This window comes from Schistocerca gregaria, chromosome 9 (genome assembly GCF_023897955.1).
Source record: "Schistocerca gregaria isolate iqSchGreg1 chromosome 9, iqSchGreg1.2, whole genome shotgun sequence".
NCBI lineage: Eukaryota > Metazoa > Arthropoda > Insecta > Orthoptera > Acrididae > Schistocerca > Schistocerca gregaria.
In genome coordinates, this window is record NC_064928.1 from 87,741,946 (window position 1) to 87,769,713 (window position 27,768).

At 45.1% G+C, this 27,768-nt stretch overlaps 1 protein-coding gene and 1 pseudogene across 1 annotated transcript in view; one reads left to right on the top strand and one right to left on the bottom strand.

The window, feature by feature from the left end:
- Nucleotides 1–27,768, bottom strand: part of LOC126291445 (uncharacterized) — a 1,287,515-nt gene that overhangs the window by 1,126,313 nt on the left and 133,434 nt on the right. The window lies entirely within an intron of this gene.
- On the top strand, nucleotides 6,637–6,754 carry LOC126292507 (5S ribosomal RNA; annotated as a pseudogene).

The following is a 27,768-nucleotide window of genomic DNA, read 5'->3' on the forward strand; positions in this document are numbered from 1 at the left end:
CGACGGACGCGGCTGACCCAACTTGGCCCCGGGCGACTTCATTCAGGTCTGCCGGCTGTGTTGCGTCAGTGCGCCAACCATTCTACCACTAAACCACGATTCCTTAGAGAAACGAACACCCGTGCATGAAACAGTTTCAAACGTCTCACTACTTAACAAATAAGTTAATATGTTATAATACCTGACGTACAGCATATAAACAAGAGTTCCAAAAGAAATCCGTTGGAATTCGTTTACTCGAAAAATAGTACAGTTCTAAAGGCTGTCAATTCAACTAAGTACCTGGGTCTTAAAATTAAGAACTTCAGTTGGAAAGACCACATACACTCCTGGAAATGGAAAAAAGAACACATTGACACCGGTGTGTCAGACCCACCATACTTGCTCCGGACACTGCGAGAGGGCTGTACAAGCAATGATCACACGCACGGCACAGCGGACACACCACGAACCGCGGTGTTGGCCGTCGAATGGCGCTAGCTGCGCAGCATTTGTGCACCGCCGCCGTCAGTGTCAGCCACTTTGCCGTGGCATACGGAGCTCCATCGCAGTCTTTAACTCTGGTAGCATGCCGCGACAGCGTGGACGTGAACCGTATGTGCAGTTGACGGACTTTGAGCGAGGGCGTATAGTGGGCATGCGGGAGGCCGCGTGGACGTACCGCCGAATTGCTCAACACGTGTGGCGTGAGGTCTCCACAGTACATCGATGTTGTCGCCAGTGGTCGGCGGAAGGTGCACGTGCCCGTCGACCTGGGACCGGACCGCAGCGACGCACGGATGCACGCCAAGACCGTAGGATCCTACGCAGTGCCGTAGGGGACCGCACCGCCACTTCCCAGCAAATTAGGGACACTGTTGCTCCTGGGGTATCGGCGAGGACCATTCGCAACCGTCTCCATGAAGCTGGGCTACGGTCCCGCACACCGTTAGGCCGTCTTCCGCTCACGCCCCAACATCGTGCAGCCCGCCTCCAGTGGTGTCGCGACAGGCGTCAATGGAGGGACGAATGGAGACGTCTCGTCTTCAGCGATGAGAGTCGCTTCTGCCTTGGTGCCAATGATGGTCGTATGCGTGTTTGGCGCCGTGCAGGTGAGCGCCACAATCAGGACTGCATACGACCGAGGTACACAGGGCCAACACCCGGCATCATGGTGTGGGGAGCGATCTCCTACACTGGTCGTACACTTCTGGTGATCGTCGAGGGGACACTGAATAGTGCACGGTACATCCAAACCGTCATCGAACCCATCTTCCTACCATTCCTAGACCGGCAAGGGAACTTGCTGTTCCAACAGGACAATGCACGTCCGCATGTATCCCGTGCCACCCAACGTGCTCTAGAAGGTGTAAGTCAACTACCTTGGCCAGTTAGATCTCCGGATCTGTCCCCCATTGAGCATGTTTGGGACTGGATGAAGCGTCGTCTCACGCGGTCTGCACGTCCAGCACGAACGCTGGTCCAACTGAGGCGCCAGGTGGAAATGGCATGGCAAGCCGTTCCACAGGACTACATCCAGCATCTCTACGATCGTCTCCATGGGAGAATAGCAGCCTGCATTGCTGCGAAAGGTGGATATACACTGCACTAGTGCCGACATTGTGCATGATCTGTTGCCTGTGTCTATGTGCCTGTAGTTCTGTCAGTGTGATCATGTGATGTATCTGACCCAAGGAATGTGTCAATAAATTTTCCCCTTCCTGGGACAATGAATTCACGGTGTTCTTATTTCAATTTCCAGGAGTGTAGATAATATTGTGGGGAAGGCGAGCCAAAGGTTGCGTTTCATTGGCAGGACACCTACAAGATGCAAGTCCACTAAAGAGACAGCTTAAACTACACTCGTTCGTCCTCTGTTAGAATATTGCTGCGCGGTGTGGGATCTTTACCAGGTGGGATTGACGAAGGACATCGAAAGGGTGCAAAAAAAGGGCAGCTCGTTTTGTATTAACACGTAATAGGGGAGTGAGTGTGGCAGATATGATACGCGACTGCGTTGGAAGTCATTAAAGCAAAGACGTGTTTCGTCGCGGCGAGATCTATTTACGAAATTTCAATCAGCAACTTTCTCTTCCGAATGCGAAAATATTTTGGCCCAACCTACATATGAATGATCATCAAAATAAAACAAGACAAATCAGGCCTCTAACAGAAAGGTTTAGGTGTTCGTTTTTCCCGCGCGCTGTTCGGGAGTGGAATGGTAGGGAGATAGTATGATTGTGGTTCGATGAACCCTCTGCCAAGCACTTAAATGTGAATTGCAGAGTAATCATGTAGACGTAGATGTAGAAGATGTGGTATCGATAGCTACGATGCCACGGGGTAGGTGCAAGTTCACAGGTTGGCACTACGACACAGACACGTACGACAGCGCCCTCTAGCACGCGCTGTCCAGATCTACGAGCTCTGCTCCAGATTCTAGCCATTTGATCAAGGGCAGACGGCCGGGACACTTCGCTTCGGCAAGGGACTTTACACTACTTATGACGGGTCTAAGGCTTCGCACCTCATTCCAAAGTTATGTAACCATTTATTAACTTGTTTTTGCCTATAGTAATCATCTATAACTCACACTGCAGTACCGAGAGATTTTCTTTTTTTCCTGTTCCTACTCGCCTTCATCTTTCGGCGAACCCTTCAGTTTTCAGGAGCAGACCCTCGCGCCGCCTTGCAGGCGGGATACAAAACAAGATATTATTAGAAAAAGTTTGAATTTATGCTTTTGACGTCGCTAAATGCTCTAATTACGAAGCTCAAGTAGCTTTTCATGCATCTCAATGTTTGTGGCGCCATACATTCTGTACGATGTCTTCTAAAGTGATATAATTTTCCAGCTACATTCACTAGTATATGTAGATACTAGTGTGCTGTAACTGGAGTTAGTAATAAAGTACTAACAGGCTGAAACGTCATCGTTGATATTTAAGTTTTACTGCACGCAATTTTAAGAAGCTAGTTTTTCACGCGTCTAAATGTTTATGATGTCGTATCTCCAGAACGACGCGTTGTACGATGATACAATTCAGCAGGTACAGTCAATGGTGTATGTGGACACAGTGTGCAAAATATATTACGAATAGAATCAGCAGCAAATAAGTAGTAAATTACAACATCATGTCTGTTGCTGAAGTTTTTCTGTATGAAGAACGAAAATGTAGTAAGCGAGAAACTTTTTTCCTTTCATCATTTTTTGAAGGGTGTCGGCAAGAAAAAGCTTCGCAAACGTCTGAAATCATGTGTAAATTTTGATGGAAGTCTCTAACTGCTCTCGTTGAAAAATACTGGGTTAATAAATTCCGTATATTTGGGCACCGTTTGTTACGCTTCCGCAAGACAAACGCACAGTTTCTAACACTGCGGTAAACTTTTAATGTACGGCTATACCTTTTAAAGAGTACATTATGACAGCATTTTAAATTTTTAAATTCGGTCAATAAATGTCAGTACGTTGCAAAAACCATATTCTTTTGCCTAATCTGTTCAATACTGTACTCTAGCTTCCCAGTGACGAACACCATGCAAAAAATATTCATCATACTACAACAGCAGTCCTAACCAAGTTCTCACTGCGTAAAATTAAAGTGATATTGATAACTAAGTGATTTGTAGTGAGTCCTTTACCAGTTCTGAGCACCGACTCACTTTGCAGTACAACATTTTCGAAGACCACCTTCATTACCTTGACTGCAAGCGGATTTGCATAACCCCAGAAATTTTTTTTATAAAATATTAATTAAAAATAGTAGTAAATACATGTTGGGACAGGTAAGACAGAGCGCTTTAAATACATGCACAACAAATAAATATATCATGGTGAGATTTTCGTAAGTTATAGCTGACAATGTGGCGAACTGTCTCACTTATGCAAATAATGTTTGACGTTTTGAGCTTACGAAGTAAGAAACTGCATATTTTTTTTATTTTGTTTTACTGGAACTATATACTATTTTCTACAGTCCTGGAAAAACCTTCAAAAAGGACTTCACTGACATAACATTTGCGGAACTCGATCAAAAGGCGCATCTGTATATCTTTCTACATTCTCCCAAAACCCCTTTCCAAAAAACTGGACTTAATTTAACCTACCTGTCACTTCCCAATACCTGTACGCTAAAGCGGAATCCAGAAAATAGGCTTGGCGACCTAAAATGATGCCAGATACCAATTCTCGGGAAAATTAGGTTTAAGCTATAGAAACAGACGAGTAATTTACAACATGTACAAGAACCAAGGGGGCAAAATAAGAATGGAAAACTAAGATCGAAGTGATCACAATAGTAATGGTTTGACGGGACGATGCAGTCTTTCCCCGTAGTGTTTAGCCTGTACATCAAAGAATCGATGAGCGAAATAAAAGAAATATTTAGAACTGGGATGGAAATACATGACGAAATGATACCAGTGATATGAGTCACGACATGGGTATCCACAATGAAAATGAAGAAGAATTACAGGATCTGGTAAATGGGATTAACAGTCTATCGCAGGGCCGGCAACGGTGTGCCAAACTGCACGCAGGCCGAGCGTGCGTGCGGACTGCCTGACAGGTGGAGACTCGGCCGGCTTCGGCTTCGCTCGGTCTTTCTCGGAAGTGCTCGGTACAGCGCGATGTCTTATTCACTGTTGCGGTGCGGCATTTCTCGACCAGTACAACTCTCTTCAGTTCGCCAGAATCGTGGTTTCAGCGCTGATTATCCTTCGCTATTTTTTCAGCGTACGAAGGACATTCACTGGTCCAGCTGCTGTATGCAAAACGAGGGGCAGTACAACGATAAAGCGTCACAAGTCCAAGAAAATGAATCGAAATGACAGAAGAGATGCACGAAGAATGTAGCACGTAAATAAATTGCTGGTATGACTAGCACAATTTCTGAAGTCGCACGGATTATTCCACTGTCAGTGGCACAGTTTTTAATTGACGTTAATGAAGAGTATTGTGACTTAATACACTACTGGCCATTAAATATGCTACACCACCAAGATGACGTGCTACAGATGCGAAATTTAACCGACAGGAAGAAGATGCTCTGATGTGCAAATAATTAGCTTTTCAGAACATTCACACAAGGTTGGCGCCGATGGCGACACCTACAACTTGCTGTCATGAGGAAAGTTTCCAACCGACTTCTCATACACATCTGACCGGCGTTGCCTGGTGAAACGTTGTTGTCATGCCTCGTGTAAGGAGGAGAAATGCGTACCATCATGTTTCCGACTTTGATAAAAGTCGAATTGTAGCCTATCGCGTTTGCGGTTAATGGTATCGCGACATTGCTGCTCGCGTTGGTCGAGGTCCAATGACTGTTAGCACAATATGGAATCGAAGGTTTCAGGAGGGTAATACGGAACGTCATGCTGGATTCCAACAGCCTCGTATCACTAGCAGTTGAGATGACAGGCATCTTATTCGCATGGCTGTAACGGATCGTGCAGCCACGTCGCGTTCCCTGACTCAACAGATGGGGACGTTTGCTAGGCATCAACCATCTGCACGAACAGTTCGACGACGTTTGCAGCAGCATGGACTTTCAGCTCGGAGACCATGGCTGCGGTTACACTTGAGGCTGCATCACAGACAGGAGCGCTTGCGATGGTGTACTCAACGACGAACCTCGGTGCTCGAACGGCAAAACGCCATTTTTTCGGATGAATCCAAGTTCTGTTTACACCATCATGATGGTCGCATCCGTGTTTGGCGACTTCGCGGTGAACGCACATTGGAAGCGTGTATTCGTCATCGCCGTACTGGCGTATCACCCGGCGTGATGTTATGGGGTACCATTGGTTACATGTCTCGGTCACCTTTTGTTCGCACTGACGGCACTTTGAACAGTGGACGTTACATTTCAGATGTGTTACGACCCGTGGCTCTACCCTTCATTCGATCCCTGCGGAACCCTATATTTCATCAGGATAATGCACGACCGCATGTTGCAGGTCCTGTACGGGCCTTTCTGGATATAGAAAATGTTCGACTGCTGCCATGTCCAGCACGTTCTCCAGATCTGTCACCAATTGAAAACGTCTGGTCAATAGTGGCCGAGCAACTGGCTCGTCACTATACACCAGTCACTACTCTTGATGAATTGTGGTATCGTGTTGAAGCTGCATGGGCAGCTGTACCGGTACACGTCATCGAAGAGCTGTTTGACTCAATGCCCAGGGGTATCAAGGCCGTTATTACTGGGTACTGGGTACTGATTTCTCAGGATCTATGCACCCAAATTGTGCGAAAATGTAATTACATGTCAGATCTAGTATAATATATATGTCCAATGAATACCCGTTTATCATCTGCATTTTTTCTTGGTGTAGCAATTTTAATGGCTAGTAGTGTATATTCTAAACATAGTTTCGTGCCAAAAATAATTAAATAATACTCAAACTTTGTTTTGTTTTTGATCTACGTTGTCGAGAAATGTGAAATACAGAACCATCTCGTATGCTTGGAGTGAGACTGCGGCGTGTCCGCAGTTTCTCACTGCTTGTGCTCACACAGCATGCGTTCGCGTATGGGGACGTGTGAGGCGACGCTGAGATTCAGGGCACAGCTCGCTAGTCGAATTCTTGACCACTCCCAGGTCTAATGAATACAGAATATGGACTGAGAATAAATCTACGAACGGTGAAGGCCGCGGCAACGGCCTTGCCGCAGTGGATACACCGGTTCCCGTCAGATCACCGAAGTTAAGCGCTGTCGGGCGTGGCCGGCATTTGGATGGGTGACCATCCGCGCCGCCATGCGCTGTTGCCATTTTTTCGGGGTGCACTCAGCCTCGTGATGCTACTCGACCGAATAGTAGCGGCTCCGGTCAAAGAAAACCTTCATAACGACCGGGAGTGCGGTGTGCTGCCAACACGCCCCTCCTATCCGCTTTCTCATATGAGGATGACACGGCGGTCAGATGATCACGATAGGCCACTTGTGGCCTGAAGACAGAGTGAAGGCAGCGAAGAGAAGCAGAAACGAGGTATGTGATAAACCTGGTATCAAAATTGTCGACCATGAAGTAGGCGAAGCAGAGGAATTCTACTACCTTCGAAGTAAACACTTGACTGACAAAACAAGGGAGACATAGAAAGCAGACTAGCATAGGCAAAGGTGGCATTTCTGGCAGAGAGAAGTCCAGCAGCATGAAACTTAGGCCTTAATTTGAGGAAGTAATATCTGAGAATGTTCGTTTGGAGCGCAGCATTGTATGGTAGTGATCAATGGACAGCTGGAAAACCAGGAAGAAAGGAAGCATTGACCAAATCGTTCCCTTGAAGGATGTTAAAATTTGGTGGACCGATAAGAAATTATATACATGAAATGTATTCGCAGTTGCGAATATTGACAACTGTCAGCTGCGTAACTGGATGACGACAATGAACATCTGTGCCAGACTGGAACTTACCTGTTGTCCCCGTCGGAGGTTCGAGTCCTCCCTCGGGCATGGGTGTGTTTACAGTACGTCTCTTGTTTCGGTGAATGGAGTATAGTCATTTCTATTTCTAATCCTGTTGCCCCCGTTGGAGGTTCGTGTCCTCCCTCGGGCATAGGTGTGTGCCGTCCTTAGAGTAAGTTAGTTTAAGTCAGATCCCATAAGACCTTACCACAAATTTTCCAATTTCTAATCCAGTCGCAAACGGAGCGAGGGAGAAACAACTGTACATATCATTCTGTACGACCCTGAATTACTTATCTTGTCTTTGCGGTCCTTAACGCGCATATATGTTGCTGGTTGCTGCGGCCAGAGATGGTCATATAAGCATTAGGTGTACTTACTTGCGTGAATGTGTGTGAGTTTTTTTTCTTTACTGAAGAAGGCTTTGTGGCCGAAAGCTAAATGTGCAATGGTCTTTTCGTTGTGCCTGCCTGCAATATGGTAAGCAGCAATAGGCGCCATAGAAACTGGTATAGGCATTCGTATTCAAATACAAATGTATGTAAACAGGCAGAATATGGCTGTGCGGTCGGCAACTCCTATACAAGACAAGTGTCTGGCGCAGGTGTTAGATCGATTAGTGCTGTTACAATGGCAGGTTTCAAGAATTAAGTGAGTTTGGACGTAGTTTTACAGTCGGCCCACGACCGACAGGACACAGCATCTCCGAGATAGCAATGAGGTGAGGATTTTCCCATACGACAATTTCACGAGTGCACCACGAATATCAGGAATCCGGAAAACATCAAATCCCCGACATCGCTGCGGCCGGAAAAAGATTATCCAAGAACGAGACTAACGACGACTGAAGAGAATCGTTCGGAGTGACGTGATGGTCCATCAACAAGTGTCAGCGTTCGAACCCTTCAACGAAACATCATAGATATGGGGTTTAGGAGCAGGAGGCCCACTTGTGTATTCTTGATGACTACATGACACAAAGCTTTACGCCTCGCCTGGGCCTGTCAAAACCGACATTGATCACAGGAAACATGTTGCCTGGTCGGATGAGTCCCGTTTCAAACTGTTCGAGCGGATGGACGTGTACGAGTATCGAGACAGCCTCATGAGTCCACGGAACCTACATGTCAGCGGGGGACTGTTCAAGCTGGTGGAGGCTCTGTAATGGTGTGGGGCGTGTGCAGTTGGAGTGATACGGGACTCGTCTAGATACGATCCTGACAGGTGACACATACGTAAGCATCCTGTCTGATTGCGTGCATCGCTTCATGTCCATTGAGCATTCCAGCAATTCCAGCAGGACAATGCGACACCCCACACATCCAGAATTGTTACAGAGCGGCTCCAGGAACACTCCTATGAGTTTAAACACTTCCGCTGGCCACCAAACTCCCCACACATGAACATTATTGAGCATATCTGGGATGCCTTGCAATGCGCTGTTCAGAAGAGATCTCCACCACGTCGCAGTCGCACTCTTACGGATTTATGGACAGCCCTGGAGGTTACATGGTGTTAATTCTCTCCAGTACTACTTCAGACATTGGTAGAGGTCAACCTTCGTACTTTTTCCACTACAGTGTGGATTAAAGCCTCGAACTATTCCAGACATCACTCTTCTCTTAAGCATAATATGTATAGTTGTTTACATTACAACAACTAATATTCGTCTTACTTCCTCCACTGTCACACAAAACACAGCTCCGTCAGAGGCCATCTGATCCCCAGAGTTGGTAATTTTCGCCCTGTCAGTCTTACGCTACAACAATAAGATTGTGCACACCACATTTCCGTAGCACGTCACTGCTTTATACTGCTGTACGGTTTAGTAAGAGGAGCCGAGGCGACCGGAGCGCCACCGTTCTCAGGTTCGTCATACTCGCGAACTTCAGCGGGAAGGGAGAAAGGTAGCATAGTAGTAAAATAACAGTGGCTCTTTAACACTGGACTCGCATTCGTTCCATTTCTGGTCCCTATGGAGCATTACACCTTTATGGTGTTGTAATTTTGAAGTCGAGTAGTGGAAAAGACAAGCAGGTTTCCTGTGAGCGACGTTTCATAAATAATGCACAGGTTGGTATTACTGTGGATTGTTTGGTGCAACAACAATGAAAATTGCGTCACATGTAGTTGGGAGTTGCAGGAAGAAGCATGTATTTTTTTTTGTTTTTTCGCTGTGAACTCTAAAAAAACATTGCCGCGATGTAGAAATGAATCCTGGGGGGGTCTCTCGTACTGTGCCTATTGAAGACCAGATGTCGTACAACAAGATCGAAACTTCACCCGACAGAAATCTACAGGTCTTTGACTGAAGTTTGTCGTGAGTTTACATTGGACGGTAGTACAGTTGCACTTGAATTAGTCGGGTCGTGTGAGCATAGACGATAATCCAAGACCCGGAAGGCCAAAAACGTTAAAAGATGTAAGAACTTTGAGAAACTCGTGACAGACGCTCTTGAAGAACATCGCACTCAGACTTGTGAGGAACACCTTGAAGCCACGGGAATTCCCGCATCATCAGTATTCCGTGTTCCGACAAGTATTCTGAAGAAGAGAAAAGCCGGCCGGTATGACCGAGCGGTTCTAGGCGCTTCAGTCTGAAACCGCGCGACCGCTACGGTCGCAGGTTCCAGTCCTGCCTCGGGCATGGATGTGTGTGATGTCCTTAGGTTAGGTAAGTTTAAGTAGTTCTAGGGGACTGATGACCTCAGGTGTTAAGTCCCTCAGTGCTCAGAGCCATTTGAGCCAAGAGGAGAAAAATTTCTGCCAGAAGGGTCCCACACTGTTTGACTGCTGAAGAGGAACAGAAACGCTTGAACGTTGCAATTCGACAGTGAACGTCAAGCATGCTTGTGTCATTCGCTACTGATGAAACGTGAATTAGAGACCCGGAATTGGAATCACACACCAGTGAGGGAGGGAGTGAAATCACAGTCCAGTGAGGGGGGGGGGGGGGGGGGAGGGATTCACATTCTCCACGGAAAACAAAAAGAGAGAGAGAGAGAGAGAGAGAGAGAGAGAGAGAGAGAGAGAGAGAGAGAGAGAGAGAGAGAGAATCTTCGACACGCTCAATCAATGTTCAAGCAAATGATGATTTTTGTTTATGATCACCAAGGAGTCGTCGTCACAGATATAATACTATGGTGGAATGAGTGTCACGGTAGGGTATTATCGTACTTTCACGCAATGTTGTAGCCGAAAAGTGCCGAAAACGGACTGTAAGTGTCACCGCATCGTTCCTACAGCCCGGACCCGAGTCCACCAGACTTCGACTTGTTCCCGGAGTTGAAGAAACCTCTGCGCGGACGTCGTTCTCCTTCCCTGGAAGAACTTTTTGCCACCGTTACCCGAACCATTCGACCACTGAACAGAAGTGGTAACCTGCATGAAATAATAGAGCTTCCCAGAAGTTGGGAATCAGTCATAGAGAAGCAGGAAAACTGTACTGATGAATATAAAACAATAAATAAATAAATAAAAGGTGTGATTAATAAAAACTGGTAAGCATTTTCATGAAATGTCTCTCGTACTGAGGAGGCAGTATAAATCGCTGCAGTTCTGCCGTGGGCTGCACAACAGGTGGAATCTCATCGCGAAACACACCTTTAATGAGGCCGTCCGCAAGTGGCGACGTAACGCTGCGGTGACAGTCCCAGCGCGATGTGCGAGCAGAGAAGCCCGCAGATGCAAGGCGACCGCTTCCCACTCGTTCCAGGGCGTGCAGGCCGCTCGCGGTATGACAATTAGCATAACAAGTTGGAACGCCGAGCGGTAATCAGGGCCCACTTAGGGTTACAAGCCCGCGACAATTTGTATTTGTACAAGCGCATAATGGCGGCAATTATTTGGGACCTCGACGTGCTGAGACATTTACGAGCAGTGCGCGGTCGAAGCAGATCCGTCAAGTCGATTGCTGTGCAACCGATGTGTCGAGAATGGGACGTGACGACTTGGTGTCGAAGTGTGTCATGTTAATTAGGGACAACTTTTAAAAATTGCAGCTGTCACATTCATCTTCCAAGCTATTTTTAAAGCGAGGACGGCCAATCCCACAGGAATCTTGGGCGTCAGCCAAGGAGATCGACAACGATGGCGATTCTCTGCTATAAAACTGCCAGTAGTGTCCTATGTCTACGGAACTGGCAAATCAAAAATCTAATCGGTTAGTTCATATAAATAACAGTTTGTAGGTGTATGAACTGGAATGGTCGGACAGGCAATGTCGTAGGTGAGCCGTGCGTGGCTCGTCTTCCCGCTATGTACTTTACACCCTGTTTTCAACGTCCTTCCACCTCACTACGTTAATTTAAATTACTACTTTGGGAATTTCAGGAGATGGGACCTGGATTAGCTGAAAGAACCAGAGGTTGTGGAGAGCTTCAGGGAGAGCATTAGAGAACGATTGACAGGAATGGGGGAAAGAAATACAGTAGAAGAAGAATGGGTAGCTTTGAGAGACGAAGTAGTGAAGGTAGCAAAGGATTAAGTAAATAAAAAGACGAGGGCTAATAGAAATCCTTGGGTAACAGATACTGAATTTAATTGATGAAGGGACAAAATATAAAAATGCAGTAAATGAAGGAGGCAAAAAGGAATACAAACGTCTCAAAAATGAGATCGACAGGAAGTGCAAAGTGGCTAAGCAGGGCTGGGTAGAGGACAAATGTAAGGATGTAGAGGAGTGTATCATTAGGGGTAAGATAGATACTGCCTACAGGAAAATCAGAGAGACCTTTGGAGAAAAGAGAACTACTTGCATGAATATCAAGAACTTTGATGGGAACCCAATTCTAAGCAAACAAGGGAAAGCAGAAAGGTGGAAGGAGTATATAGAGGGTCTATACAAGGGCGATGTTCTTGAGGACAGTGGAAGAGAATGTAGATGAAGATGAAATAGGAGATATGATACTGCGTGAAGAGTTCGACAGAGCACTGAAAGACCTGAATCGAAACAAGGCCCCGGGAGTAGACAACATTCCATTAGAACTACTGACAGCCTTGAGAGAGCCAGGCCTAACAAAACTCTACCAATTGGTGAGCAAGATGTATAAGACAGGCGAAATACCCTACAGACTTCAAGAAGAATATAATAATTGCAATACCAAAGAAAGCAGGTGTTGACAGATGTGAAAATTACCGAACTATCAGTTTAATAAGTCACGGCTGCAAAATACTAACACGAATTCTTTACAGACGAATGGAAAAACTGGTAGAAACCGACCTAGGGGACGATCAGTTTGGATTCCGTAGACATGTTGGAACACGTGAGGAATTCTGACCATACGACTTATTTCAGAAAGTAGATTAAGGTAAGGCAAACCTACGTTTCTAGCATTTGTAGACTTAGAGAAAGCTTTTGACATTGTTGACTGGAATACTCTCTTTCAAATTCTGAATGTGCCAGGGGTAAAATACAGGGAGCGAAAGGCTAGTTACAGATTGTACAGAAAGCAGACGGCAGTTATAAGAGTCTAGAGTCTAGGGGCATGAAAGGGAAGCAATGGTTGGGAAGGGAGTGAGACAGGGTTGTAGCCTCTCCCCGATGTTATTCAATCTGTACATTGAGCAAGCAGTAAGGGAAACAAAAGAAAAGTACGGAGTAGGTATTAAAATCCATGGAGAAGAAATAAAAAAAATTGAGGTTCGCCGATGAAGAGCATCTGAACGGAATGGACAGTGTCTTGAAAGGAAGATATAAGATGAACATCAACAAAAGCAAAACGAGGATAATGGAATGTAGTCGAATTAAATCGGGTGATTCTGCGGGAATTAGATTAGGAAATGAGACGCTTAAAGTAGTAAAGGAGTTTTGCTGTTTGGGGAGCAAAATAACTGATGATGGTCGAAGTAGAGAGGATATAAAATGTAGACTGGCAATGGGAAGCGTTTCTGAAGGAGAGAAATTTGTTAACACCGAGTATAGATTTTGTCAGGAAGTCGTGTCTGAAGGTATTTGTATGGAGTGTAGCCATGTATGGAAGTGAAACGTGGACGATAAATAGTTTGGAGAAGAAGAGAATAGAAGCTTTCGAAATGTGGTGCTACAGAAGAATGCTGAGGATTAGATGGGTTGATCACATAACTAATGAGGAGGTATTGAACAGAAATGGAGAGAAGAGAAATTTGTGGCACAACAAGAAGGGATCGGTTGGTACGGCATATTCTGAGGCATCAAGGGATCACCAATTTACTATTGGAGGGCAGCAAGGAGGGTAAAAATCGTAGAGGGAGACCAAGAAATAAATACACTAAACAGATTCAGAAGGATGTAGGTTGCGGTAAGTACTGGGAGATGAAGAAGCTAGCACAGGAAAGAGTAGCATGGAGAGCTGCATCAAACCAGTCTCTGGACTGAAGACCACAACAACAACACTGCCACTGAGTTGCCGCTTTGCCTGATCGAGAGCGTCGTTAGCAGCGCGTATCGATATATCCACTCTCGTAGTATGTTTGCTCGACTGCTATTACTTCCCGGTCGTTGTCTGTCGTAAAGGAGTTCGGATCTGCCTGTCAGTTGGAACGCGTGTGGAGCGCAGTCTGGCGCTGCCAGTCGGGGAGTTGCAATGCGGCACTAGTGCAGTGAGGTCTGCGTCGTCGTAGCTCACCCGACCACTGCCGCCACGCATCACTTGAGCCGGGCCACGGTCTTGGTGGATCGGCGGTCGGTCGTCCTACCAGACGACGCGTTTTGGCTCGCCGATCGTTCACGAGTCGGCTGTGTGCGTGTGTGCGTCGACTCCCGATTGGTCTTCGTGCGTGCTCAGTTACTGTTGGATATCGTTCAGGTCTTCGTGCAAGTGTTTGTCAGGTTGTGTGTGTGTGATTTTGATTGTCAAGTTATTTTAAATATTGTCGGCGTACTGGCTCTGAGAGGTCGGTCGTCTCATCGGGCGACGTGTAGCTGGTTCTCTGAGGGCTTTTGGGCCCGTTCAGTTACCATCTTGTCCAACTGGGAACGGTCCTTTCCTGGTGCAGGGATGTCGTTTAGCCAGTGGGCGGTTTTCCCCTGCATGGTTGGGTCCGAGCCAGTATTTCCTCCGTCGTGTGTCTTGAAGAGAGTGCGAGACGCACCAGCAGTGTAGTCGCGACGGAGAAGCAGTCGCGGACGGATCAGCGAGTAGTCTCGTTCGGTATCTGCGGACCAGGGACGTTATCTCCGCGCGGTGCAGTCGGTTGGGTCCGCTGGCGGTCCCTGCGCAGTGTCGCAGCGTGTGTGGAGCTGTCCGATTGCTACAAGCTTCGTGGTTTACCGATCCAACACGTCAAAGTTGAGTGGTGTTTTAAGTACCCAAGCCACATCCATTCATGTTGTGTGGTTTGTCTTGGTGGTCCGCTGTTGGGGAGGTTTCCCTGTAGGCAACACCAAGTGTTTGTATTGCTGAAATTTTGCCGCCATGCGGTGGAATTAACTGTATTGGTTGACTACAATTCAGGGGCACCAGCGGAATTTTCTGCCTTGTGGTCTTTAAGTGTTCCAGTTACCTGCCCTGGACACTAACGTAATTTCAGGCAGTGTCCTTTCCTCACCGGTTGTCGGTGTCCAACGCGGTGTGTAGTTTGACATGTTCATATTTGATTGTGGATAACATTTTGTGTTTGAATTCTCATGTACCAATTGTTGGCAAGCAAGTCGTTTGTCGGTCGGTCCGTGGCTGTCCCTTGGTTGGGTTCCGACCGTTCAAGTGTAGTTGGGCTCACCATCTGTCTCACCTAAGTGAACGAGGACAGACCGATCCCCTTGTAGGCTTCTGAATGCTGTTGTCTTTACTGGCTTTCTCATAGGTATTTAATTGTCTGTCTATAATCTATCATAGCCAATGAATTAATAAATTCTTGGTTTTACTGTATTTTATGTAAATTAAAGGCCTTCAGCAGCATAGAAGTAAGTTAGAATTCCAGCAAGAGGATATTTGCTAAAAGGTTATTGTCGTTTTTTCTGTTTTCGTTTAGTGCGTTTCAGCCACTTAAAACTTCAGACTTATGTTGATAGTTTTTTTTAATTTTGAAAAATTAATTTTGGCCTTCAGCCGCTTGGAACTTTATTCTTAAAATTACCTTTCATACTGCGGTCTTCTGCCTTTGAAAGCTTATGGTAATTTATTTTAAAATCTTAAAAGTTTTTTTTTGTGGGCCTTTCAGCCATTTGTATTGCATCTCGTATAAGTAATTGTAATTGTGTCTTTAGTCCCTTGAAATTAACTTGTTAATTTTTTTAAGATTTCTTGTTTGGAGGCCTTCAGCCGTGAAAGATTTGGAGTTTGATGTCTTATTAAATTATAATTAATTATAACTTTAAGGTGAAACTGACCCCAACCTTATTTGACCCTCTCCACAATCCTAATCCTCTGTTCTGCCCAGCAGGTTTAACAGGCGTCTCAGTAGGTAAAGCAGGTGATGGAATTGGTATCATTGGTAGGATACTAGATAAATGCAGTCAAAGGAGATTGCTTATAGAACACTCAAGCGTGCGGGACCTGTACAAATAGAACTACCATCATAATCATCAACATCTGCTTCCAAGGATTAGGTGCTCTGGTCTCTGTAATCCATGTACCTCGTACGACATCTACCCGGTTCTCTCTTTCCAGTTGGCCGATAATTCTTATTTTTTGTCAAACTACCATTCTGTCAAAATTTCATTCTCTTCTCTCTATCCTGTCACTAACTGAAAAGATTTTTAAACCTGCTCTTATTTGTTTTATTTCTTATTTTATCCATTGTATTATAACCCCTTTCATATTCCATGAACTTCACGTCTCCTACCTGAAAACATCATTCTTCTTTTATTTTTTGCTGTTGTTCACAACGGAACGGTATACAAGAAAGAGTAGGTACAGCCATATTTATGCAAAATTTCACTGCGTTTCTGTTCTGCATTGAGCGTATGTAGATAAGGGCAGTAGAATGGTCGTAGGTTTGTCTGTCCCGTTGGAAAGTGTCATGGATATGCTGTATAAACTGAAGAGGCAAACCGTCTCGTAGAAGCCTAAGTATTTACAAAGTTCCAAGTACTACAACTATCCTGTGAAGGCCTACGTGTTTACAAAGTTCCAACTCCTTAGTTTAAATGACCAAACCTTGAAATAGTCTACAACCCACTACATATCGTGCTCGCAGGTAATCGCGAAGACATAATCACAGTGCGCAGATGGGCGTTTATCATTATTCCCGCGATCCATACCTGAATGGAACGGGAAAAGGCCCTGATAATGGGAAGTACCTTCTGCCACTCTCTTCAAGTAGCTTACAGCGGTTGTAGTAAATATAAATGAAGAAGTTTGGTCTCAAACTCAGAACCTTGGCTTTCAAGGACAACAGAAAATCCAATTGAACTATCCACGCGCGCTTCATAGTTCTACTCAATGTTGTAATTAGCTAGCACGACTTAAAACTTCCCAAATTCTCAACGAACAGCTCCATACGAATAAATGTTAAATTATTTCAATATTATACTGATATTATGCACGTTAAGTAAAAGAAGAAAAAAAACTGGCTTAGAAATTTGAAAGTACACAATATAAATCGGAAACTACATTTACCGCCTGTATTGATCCAGATTAATCTGCACTCTTCCTGTTCCTATACCGGGTGTTTCAGGAGGAATAACAGATATACTGGTGTCTCTGCCAAGTGAGACGACTCTAATGAAACTTTGACCATACGTAGAAGAACTGCCACAGTACTGTCCAGGAAGTAACTGGAAGAAATACAAGGTGTCCATGTACGAGTTCTTTTTGCTAAAGAAACCCAAAACCGTGTTCTGAAATAGTGCTTTGTTTCTCCACTAGACAAATGTCATATTAACAAATGTAAATCCACCTGATGATGATTAAACCTTTGAAACGCGTCGTGGAGATAAAGAACAGTGACTGGCAACAGTAAACTTGTTGTTTCATTTAATGTCAATAACAGTCACAGTAAAACCCAATCTAAAATGTTCGCATTTAAAGTCAAGGCGAACGTGTTGCAACATTCTTTATAAAATAATTACTTCTTTAGATTACGATGAATGAAAGTGTAACGTTCTTTAACAAAGTAAACTCTACAAAGAAAACTCTACGATGTTTACGTTGAATGAATGCCTGGACTGTGGAATGGGTGCCAAACTTGAATTATCGTGTAGCACGTTGTTAAGTGCAATTTGTGTGCTTACTCTGTGTTACTGTTAGCAAAAACTTTCTACGAACTGTTTGGGCAATACAACTCCCAATACCAATAATGAAATACAGTCACTGAAAAACACATTCAGCCCCTTCGGCACTGAATCCTCCGGCCCCGTTCAAAATTGGTAACTTTGGTCACTGTGCACATAGCAAATAAATGAAATTCTCTCACCTCTAAAGTCAGCAACGGTGTATCGCGATATATTCTGGTCTCTCATGAAGAAGAATAAAATAGGCTAGCTACAGGCTCAGCGGTGTGCAATGCTGGCGGCAATAGTTTGAAATGTACATTAAATTCTTTTGGCTGATAAATGAAAACATTTATGAAAAAAATCCAACTTCTTTGAAAAAGATATGACCTGGACAGGGAGGTGGTACAGATTGTCGTGAATTGCTACATTGAGTTTTTTGAGCAAAATTATAATGCTAATTAAATTTCTCGATTCAAAAACATGTACAATTGAAGTTACATTGGTTAGTATGATATATCATATTTACTAATTGATCCACAAGAAATGAGATTTATATAGCAAGTATTATCCAACCTCACTAGGCCAATATAAATGCACGTGGCTCTGTTAACAAGTCAGAGAAACTTTACAAAAGTCAAATATCTAACTAGCCTTTTTATCAAATCAGTTTACGTATGTTCTGGGGTTACTCAACAATCAGCCAACTCATCTATACTGCCGCGCTAGCAAAGCAAAAATCGTAATTATTTAACATCTTTATCTTGGTTGCGAGAATACTTCTGCTTACATGTTCTCGTAATTCCTACATTAATCTAAAAGCCGGTGGCTTCACACAACTCGCCACAAAAATTGCCTACTCCATCGACTTTTGCTCACAGACAGCTATCGAGAGCTGTGCGCCAAGAACTCTCTTACTCCAACACCGCAATCTCAGACCGGAAACAGAATCTTTGGCTCTGCGGTCGTACGCAGTCATCGATCCGATTTATAAAGCCTATCAGAGACATACATCGTTTACAATATCATAGTTTCAGTTTCGTTTACATTAATCATTCGGGTGCCACATACGAATGTGCCGCAGTAGACTCCTTTCAGTGTTACTAGTAATAAATAAGATTTTTATTTGAATCACCGTCGTAAATGCGGGATGGTTTCTGTATGAGTTGTAAATAACCTTCTGCTCTCTTAAATGAGGACGTTCGAAGTTCCACATCGTAAAGTACATCTACACTTATACTCTGCACGTCACCTTGCGGTGTGTGGCGGAAGGTACTTTGAGCACCAGTGTCACTTTCGCCGTTTCCCGTCCCAGTCGCAGATGGTTCGAGAGAAGAACAAGTGCCGGTAAGAGTCCGTGTGGGCTCGAACCTGCCTAATTTTCCCTTCATGGTCTTTTCGCGAGTTGTACGTAGGACGAAGCAGTATGTTTGTTGACCCTTCTAGGAACGTACGCTGTCGGAACTTTAACAATAAAACCACAGCGTGACGCTGAAGGCCTCTCTTGCAGCGTCTGTCGCTGTAGTTGGTTAATCACATCCGTGCCTACTAAATGAACCTGTAAGGGAACGCGCTGCTCTTCTTTGAATGTCCTCTATTTCATCAATCACTCCTATTTGGTATGGATCGCTGAGTGAAGAGCAGTATTTAAGTACTGGTCGAACGAGTGTTTCGTAAGCTACCTCCTTTGTTGACGGACTGCATTTCCTGAGGATTCTTCTAGTGAATCTCTCTGGCGTCCGCCGTACTCGCGATAAATTTGATGTTGTCGTCCTATTTCAGATCACTCTGCACGCATACTCCTAGGTCTTTCATGAAAGAAACTGCTTTCAGTGGTCGTTCTGCAATGGCGTAATCATACAATAAAGGGTCTTCCTGTCTACCTACTGACAATACGTTACATTTGTTTATATTGAAGGCCAGTTGCTCCTGCCTGCACCAGTCATCTATCCTCTGGTGGTCTTCTTACATCTGCTAAATTTTCTGCCCTCGCGACTTTTCTGCAAACAACAGAACCATGCACAAAAGGGCTCATGGAACGTTATTCACTAGCTTATTTATATACACTTGTATAGCATGTGGTAGAAATTCGATCAACTGAGTAAGTGTACATTATCTGCGATGTAAATGTCCGTTATCTTGAAGTGAAACGCTTCCAGTAAAACTGTATCTGCAAGTTTAGCCTCAGAGCTGACACACAGCAAATACTGCATTGCAGCTACGAGTATTCTTTAAATAATCCATTGATTTCTCTTCAGTTGCTCGATTATTTGATGTCCTTGATACCGTGAGCTGAAAAATAAATTTTGTGTTTGCTACAGTCAAATTCACTTTTCCCTTATGACAACACAATGTGATGCCGCTGTATCTCGTAAAGTAACCTCAAATATGGAATGATTTGCATTACAAAATCTGCACTGTAAATTCATCAAACTGTAATTATAGCTCCAAAAATACTTTGGAATTACGTAATTGCACATTTAAATGTATCTTTCCGAACAACAATGGAAATATCATCGCCAGTGTGGACATTATTACTATTCACTGTCTACGCAAAAACTGTCTCGCTCTAGCTCTTTGTCTTTCAGTCCAACCCGTTAGTGTGCTTCTTCTATGAATAGCCTAAAACAAACATACACTGAAAAGCCAAAGACACTGTTACACCTGTCTAATATCGTGTAGAGCCCTCATGAGCTACGACGTGGCATGGACTTGACTAATATCTGAAGGAACTGACAATGAATGCTGCAGGGCTGTCCATAAATCCGTAAGACAACGAGGGGGTGGAGATCTCTCCTGAACAGCACGTTACAAGGCGTCCCAGATATGCTCAAAAAGTTCATGTCTGGGGAGTTTGGTGGCTAGTGGAAATGTTTAAACTCAGAAGAGTGTTGTTCGAGCCACTCTGAAGCGAATTTGTACGTGTGGGTGTCGCATTGTCCTCCTGGAATTGTCCACGTCCGTCGGAACGCACGATTGAGATGAATGGATGCAGGTGAGACAGCACGCTTACGTAAGTATCAATGTCAGAGTCGTATCTAGACGTATCAGGCGTACAATATCATTCCAGTTGTACACGCCCCATACCATTACAGAGCGTCCACCTGCTTGGAGAGTGCCCTGCTGACATGCAGGATCCACGGATTCATGAGGTTGTCTCCATACCCGTACACGTCCATCCGCTAGATATAATTTGAAACAGTCGAAGTTGAATGTCGGTGTTGAAGGACCAAGGCGAGGGGCATAGCTTCGTGTCGTGCAGTCATCAGGGGTACGAGAGTGGGTCTTCGGCTCCGAAAGCCCATATAGATGATGTTTCGTTGAATGGTTCACACTCTGACACTTGCTGATGGCCAAGCACCGAAATCTGCAGCAATTTGCGGAAGGGTTGCACTTCTGTTGAAGGTTTGGTTGCACTTCTGTCACGCTGAACGATTCTGTTCAGTCGTCGTTGGTTCCGTTCTTGCAGGATCTTTGTTTGGCCGCAGCGATGTCTGAGATTTGATGTTTTACCGGATTCCTGATATTCATGGTACACTCATGAAATGATCGTACGGGAAGATCGCCACTTCATCGCTTCCTCGGAGATGCTGTGTAACAACACGTTCAAACTCACTTAAATCTTTATAACCTGCCTTGTAGCAGCTGTAACCGTTCTAACAACTACGCGAGACCCTTGTTGCCTTATACAGGCGTTGCCGACCTCAGCTCCGCATTCTGCCTGTTTACATGTCACTGTATTTGAATACGCATGCCTATACCAGTTTCTTTGCGCTTCAGTGCAGTTTCCGTATAAAAAGGGGAGTCGTAGCTATTCAAAATGAAGAAACTAAAAATTATGAACACTTCAAGCTTTGCGGTGACGGAGGCAAACGAACACGAAGTTAGTTCCGTTTACTCGTGCGTAAAAGTAAACGCAAACACGTCATTAATAATCAACTTTTCTTACCCCCGATTACTTCGTTACTACGTTAGTATTCCACTGCTGACAACATGAGCGACGTAACAATCCTGGCATTGTAGCTGCACTGCATGCGTGTGTTACTGCAAATCAACTATCTGTAACGTTTAACATAAACGTCCCTATAACGCGATTTCACGAAACATCGTTACTTTCTTGAATCATTTCTACCATAGGAACAGATCGGTACGCAAGGCAGAAGTTGGTAGCACTTTAATTTTCGATGTTGAGCTATAGGAGATTTAAATGCGTATAGAGAAGGTATCATCATAGTTAGGAATGTGAACGCATCTATTTCCTTTTATCACTCTTAACAGCTTTGCATACACATGATTTGTTTTTATTTGTGCACATCTGTTACGAAGTACCTTTCGAATTATGTGAGTTTCATTGGCCTCTTCGAATGGTTAATACTAAAAATTGTATAAAAATATGGAAGTTAAGTCTTTGATCGCTATTTTTTTATTTTAAATGACCGGTTTCGGGGTAGCTGCCCATCTTCAGATCATATATTGCAGTTACAGAGTAATTTGTTAGTGCACTGACTGAAATGTGCCATATTTTTATTTAATGAACGATAGCGGAGGCGCTTAGTCGGAGAAAGACACAATAAAAGGACTATTACACAATTACCTTTCGGCCAACAGGGATAGAGTTGCCAGAGACTGTGGTCATATGTGTGTGTGACTTACGTTTGCCAGTGTTTTTCGCGCGTGTGTGTGCCTGTTGCCTAATTTTGACAAAGGCCTTGTTGGCCGAAAGCTAATTGTGCGACAGTCTTTTTGATGTGGCTTTCTGCGACTGAGCATCTGGTCTATATGGTGAGTGGCAACTTTCCTTTTCATTATATTCTTACATTCGATTTTGGATTTTCCATTGTTTAATATTAAAAATCGGTACTTCAGTTTTGGGTTTCACATACTAATATTATGATTATGAAAGGCAACGGTCCTATAAAACTTTCATTGAGGACGTCCGACGTAGCTTCTCCGCCTGAAAACTACTCTGCCTTCGTAATGAGATGGTGTGTGCCGTTAGCTAGAAATTCTTCAATCTGGTTACAAAAAAAGTTCATATGTGTGTGAAATCTTATGGGACTTAACTGCTAAGGTCGTCAGTCCCTAAGCTTACACACTACCTAACCTAAATTATCCTAAGGACAAAAACACACCCATGCCCGAGGAAAGACCTGAACCTCCGCCGGGACCAATTCTGGTTACACAGTCTGCCGGAAATTCCTAACAGTCCTATTTTGTCCATTAGACAGCAGTGCGGAACTGTACCGAATGCCTTCCGCAAGTCAAGGAACACAGCATCTACCTGTGCGGTATTATATTACGCAATATTTGCTGTAACGACAGTAAAAAACGCCACCCACCAGCACCGCTTCCCACCCCAGCGTCTAGGAGTTGACAGACACTGGCTATCTCCATCAGCAAACGAGCGCAGCCGAACCGCAGCCGTCGAGAGCGGCGAGCAGTGGCGGTGGTATGGGTGGTGGTTAGGCAGGCGGTAGGCGTGACCTCGGTAACGTGAGGCGAGACACCTCCCATGGCTGCGCCGTGCACATGATGGATTCCTCGCCGCGACAGCCAAGGCCGACCGGTGGCTCACGAGTCTCGCCTCGGCGTCGGGCTCTAGTCCGTCAGAATGCACGGCCAGCTGCTGGTCGATGACGTCGACGGCTCCGCTCCAGTGAGGCACCTAGGGGTCGCTACGAGGATGCTTGCGCCCTGGGGTGACATGAACAGGAGAACGTATGCCGCGTCCAGGTGTACAGTACCTGACAAAACGCAGTGAACCATCCAGAAGGAAAGGGGGAAACAAACTGAAACTTCATAGGTTGATTCAGCGATTACAAAATCGCATAAAATTTACAAAGAACTTGGTGTGACCTCTTATCAGTATGACGTTGCATCCACTCTGGCCTGTATACATTGTAAGGTAGCAAATTTTGCACCTTACATGATGCTAAATCAGTACTAATACACCGAATAATAATTGATAATTGGCCCACCGGTGGGAGAGAATGGACACAGAAAAGGAAGTTGTGTGTGTCATGTCAGACTAACGAGATGGGCTCAGAGGCTGGAACACGGCCGTAACCCCTATGGAAGTTGTGTGTGTCATGTTAAACTAACGGGATGGCCGCGGCCGGACCCCTTTGTCGGCTGGCACTTCAGACCACCAAAGCCGTTCGGAGAGGCTGGGCCATCACAACAACAAGCGAGAAGGAGCTTTATGCGAAAGAGAGAAAGACGATTTCGCGCCACAGTGGAAAATTTGCGGAAGACTGTGACGGGATTGGCGCAGAGCGTGTAGAGATACGTATTAAAAGTTTGGCGGCAACAGTAACCGCGGGAGAATTCTGTCGTAGTTGGGTACAAACTCGTACGGATACATGGAAGTCTGTGACGACTCTGGGGCCGTCTGTGGGGGAGAGCAGTCGCGGCGTCTGGCTGCCCTGCTTGGAGAGCGTGGAGAGAAGTAGGTTGGAGAAGCTACCGGCATTGAGTCCAGTGGTTACTCTCCAAGTCTGAATAGTTTAGAGCATACGATTCCACACACGTAGCATTATCTGTTTCTCTGAGGAGAGAAACAGATTTATACTAACTTGTGGTGTTCGTATGCAATCTGAAGTGTACCTTTGCTGCCTGGCATATGTGCAAGTAGCTTGAGTATTGACTAGTGACGGACTCCGCAATTGAACACTTACGTACAGGAGTTTACGGGCGCAAACCAAGTCCACGTTGGAGATTAAAGCCAAGCTCACTCACGGGAAAGACGGCTCCACGACGTTGGCTGGGCCGAGAGTCGTAATCATCACGGAGAATTACGGTGATATTAGCAATCATCAGCCAATATAGGGCACTGTAATTCTAAATGAGTTCGTATTCCGCTAGCTCTTTGACTGGCGCTCTCTGTGTCCGTTCAGGCAGAACTGCAATAGTCACTTGCGGGTTCAGTGTTGACTTAAGGTGTTAGGAAAAGAGGATACATTGTGCCAGTGATAGGCTAGTTACGTTAACGAGTGTATTGTATTGTCATGTTATGCTAGAAATATTGCTCATCCCGTTCTGAATAAATCTTAATTTGGTATCATATGCTAATCACCGCATTATTGATTTCGTAGCTAGCAATCACCATATTTTTGTTTGATAATCAGAGTGCAATGATAATTTCGATGCAAATGATACTGGGGGCATAACTGCGCCTTTAAACAGAGCCAACTTAAGTCAGATTGCAACTCAAGGTCGACTAAGGCTACCAATAGACATTTTTCAGTATAGCGATAATTATATAATAAATCCCCCGTACTTTGCAACATGCACTGATTGAGTTGGGAAGGGTGGCCCACAACTGTTTTAACTGGTCCTTCATATCTTGGGTACTGGCACTGGGATGCAGTTGATATCTGAGATGGTCTCACACGAGGTCTGACAGCAGCAGATATGGGGATTTTGCTGGCGAAGCCAGTACCTGCGTTTAACACAGACAAACCACTGGCACATGTGGATGAACACTGCCATGTTCAAAAATGGCGGCATTATACTGCCACATGAGAGGTAACACATGAGGACGCAGGGTGTCCATTACGACAGTTGTGCCGTCAGAGTTCCTACATTCACTACCAGTTATGACCTGAGTTATATCCAATGGCTCCCCACACTTTGATGTGAGGTGTAGCATCCTTGTGCCTCTCCAGACAGATCGGTGAACTTGAGTGGATGCCATTCGTCAGCAGTGTTGTGTCCTCGATGCCACTGTAGAATCTAGTAACATACAGATCAAGGGAGAGGATGTTGTTTGGCTGCCGGTACCTTCTTTCTACAACACAAGTGCACACGTGTTAACAGGATTCCTCATTTACATACACCACAAGATTCTTATCTTTAAGAGAGCCCATGTCCTGTGTGGCTGATCCCGGCGGATGTTCGAGTCCTCCCTTGGGCATGGGTGTGTGTGTTTGTCCTTAGGATAATTTACGGACTGATGACCTTAGCAGTTAAGTCCCATAAGATTTCAAACACATTTGAACATTAGAGTCCATGTGTTGTGTGGAATCTTATGTAATAGTCCTCTGGGAGACAATATTCGGTATTCTAGGTATCACAAACTTTAGTATCGCTATGGGTAAAGCACGTCCCGCTACGTATACTAATCTGGTCTCATTGTACTGATGGATGTCGACTTGGAGTGTGAGTTACCGCGCCAGTGACTGAGTGGCTGAGCTACTTCAAAAATAGTTCAAATGGCTCTGAGCACTATGCGACTTAACTTGTGAGGTCATCAGTCGCCTAGAACTTAGAACTAATTAAACCTAACTAACCTAAGGACACTACACACATCCATGCCCGAGGCAGGATTCGAACCTGCGACCGTAGCGGTCGCTCGGCTCCAGACTGTAGCGCCTAGAACCGCTCGGCCACTCCGGTCGGCGGCTGAGCTACTGACTGAGGTGGTGACTGAGAATGAGCGGTGGCCCTCCGGTCAGTGGTGGCAATATAAATACTTGTGGTCGAGAGGGCGTTGGCGGCGAGTTGCTTGCGAGCCTATCTTTGGCCTCTCTCCTGATAGGCGCGCTTGATCCAGCGCCTTCTATCGATCTTCTTGCTACGTCTTTGCCTGCCGGTGTGGTGGCGGCCACTTACGCCAGCACAATCAGTTCATACTTCCCAACCATGCCACCACACCGAACACAGTAGTTTGTGTTGTGGTGTTAGTGGCAGCCTAGATGTGGGATGGGAATTAACTAGTAGGGATGCTGCTAGTCGCCGACCAATGGTGTGGAATGATGTAAGATGTTGCACAGAGACCTTTACTTCGTCTCTGATAGCAGGCATATATGTGAAGGAGCTATGATGACCTTGGCTCAAATGGCTCTGAGCACTATGGGACTCAACTGCTGTGGTCATCAGTCCCCTAGAACTTAGAACTACTTAAACCTAACTAACCTAAAGACATCATACACATCCATGCCCGAGGCAGGATTCGAACCTGCGACCGTAGCAGTCGCACGGTTCCGGACTGCGCGCCTAGAACCGCGAGACCACGGCGGCCGGCCTATGATGACCTTGTTGCACAATATGCGATCCCTTGCAGTGGTCTGACGTGGTCGACTGGACAATCAGCATGCCTGCCCTAACATTCCAACACAGTCCAACATTGGGTCACTGCCACATCCGTATGCCCACCAAATTGGGTATTCCATACCCCAGCGTGGCGGTACTGCGTCTTGTTGAAAGATGTTTATGTGATTTGCAGCTGCCTACTGGCTTCGCTCATCCATTTCCACAGGGTGTGTTCAGACGAAAGGAATATTTACTGATTCTTGTGAGATGATACACGTGACCGACCTTCACTTTTTCATTTGCGATAGTATATTCTCTTTTTTCAAAAAGCTGATGCATGAAGTTTTAATTTATTACTTCTTTACCATTGACTACATTCAAAACACATATTGAAAACACTATCGACATATACCATTCAATGTACAAGCAAACGACAGAGAGTTCAAAGATATATAACGTTGATATGCGCAAAAAACTAGCTTTCCTTAAAATGGACCATAATTTACCCAGACTATACCCATCCAGTGTCTGATAATGATAGCACTCAGCGATTTGAAACAAACATCAAACATAGTCTGAAACCAAGAACCAGAATTACCTAGCACAGACTAATGAAACCAGAATAATTAGGAAGATTTTGCTTCCATCGGGTTCCACAGCCCCTAAGTGCTTAATGAAAGAGTACATTGTCAGTTGTGGGCTGCATTGTGTTTTATAACAATCGTCATACTCCCTTGTATCATACTCTAAGTGACACGTACGCTATGTAACGCTGGAGAACGACTTTTGGCCTTACGTATGTGACATACAACAATGTGATGAGTGCGGTACGTAACACATGAGAGCCGCCAGGTCAGCTACTCCTTGACCCCAGATCGAATCTGCCCGGAGGATTAACGAAGAGAGCCGGTGTGCCAACCAGCTTCGATGTAGTTTTTAGGCGGTTTTCCACATGCCACTAGGTTCAAAAATAGTTCAAATGGCTCTGAGCACTATGGGACTTAACATCTATGGTCATCAGTCCCCTAGAACATAGAACTACTTAAACCTAACTAACCTAAGGACATCACACAACACCCAGTCATCACGAGGCAGAGAAAATCCCTGACCCCGCCGGGAATCGAACCCGGGATCCCGGGCGCGGGAAGCGAGAACGCTACCGCAAGACCACGAGCTGCGGACTGCCACTAGGTGAATTCCGGGCTGCTTCCTATG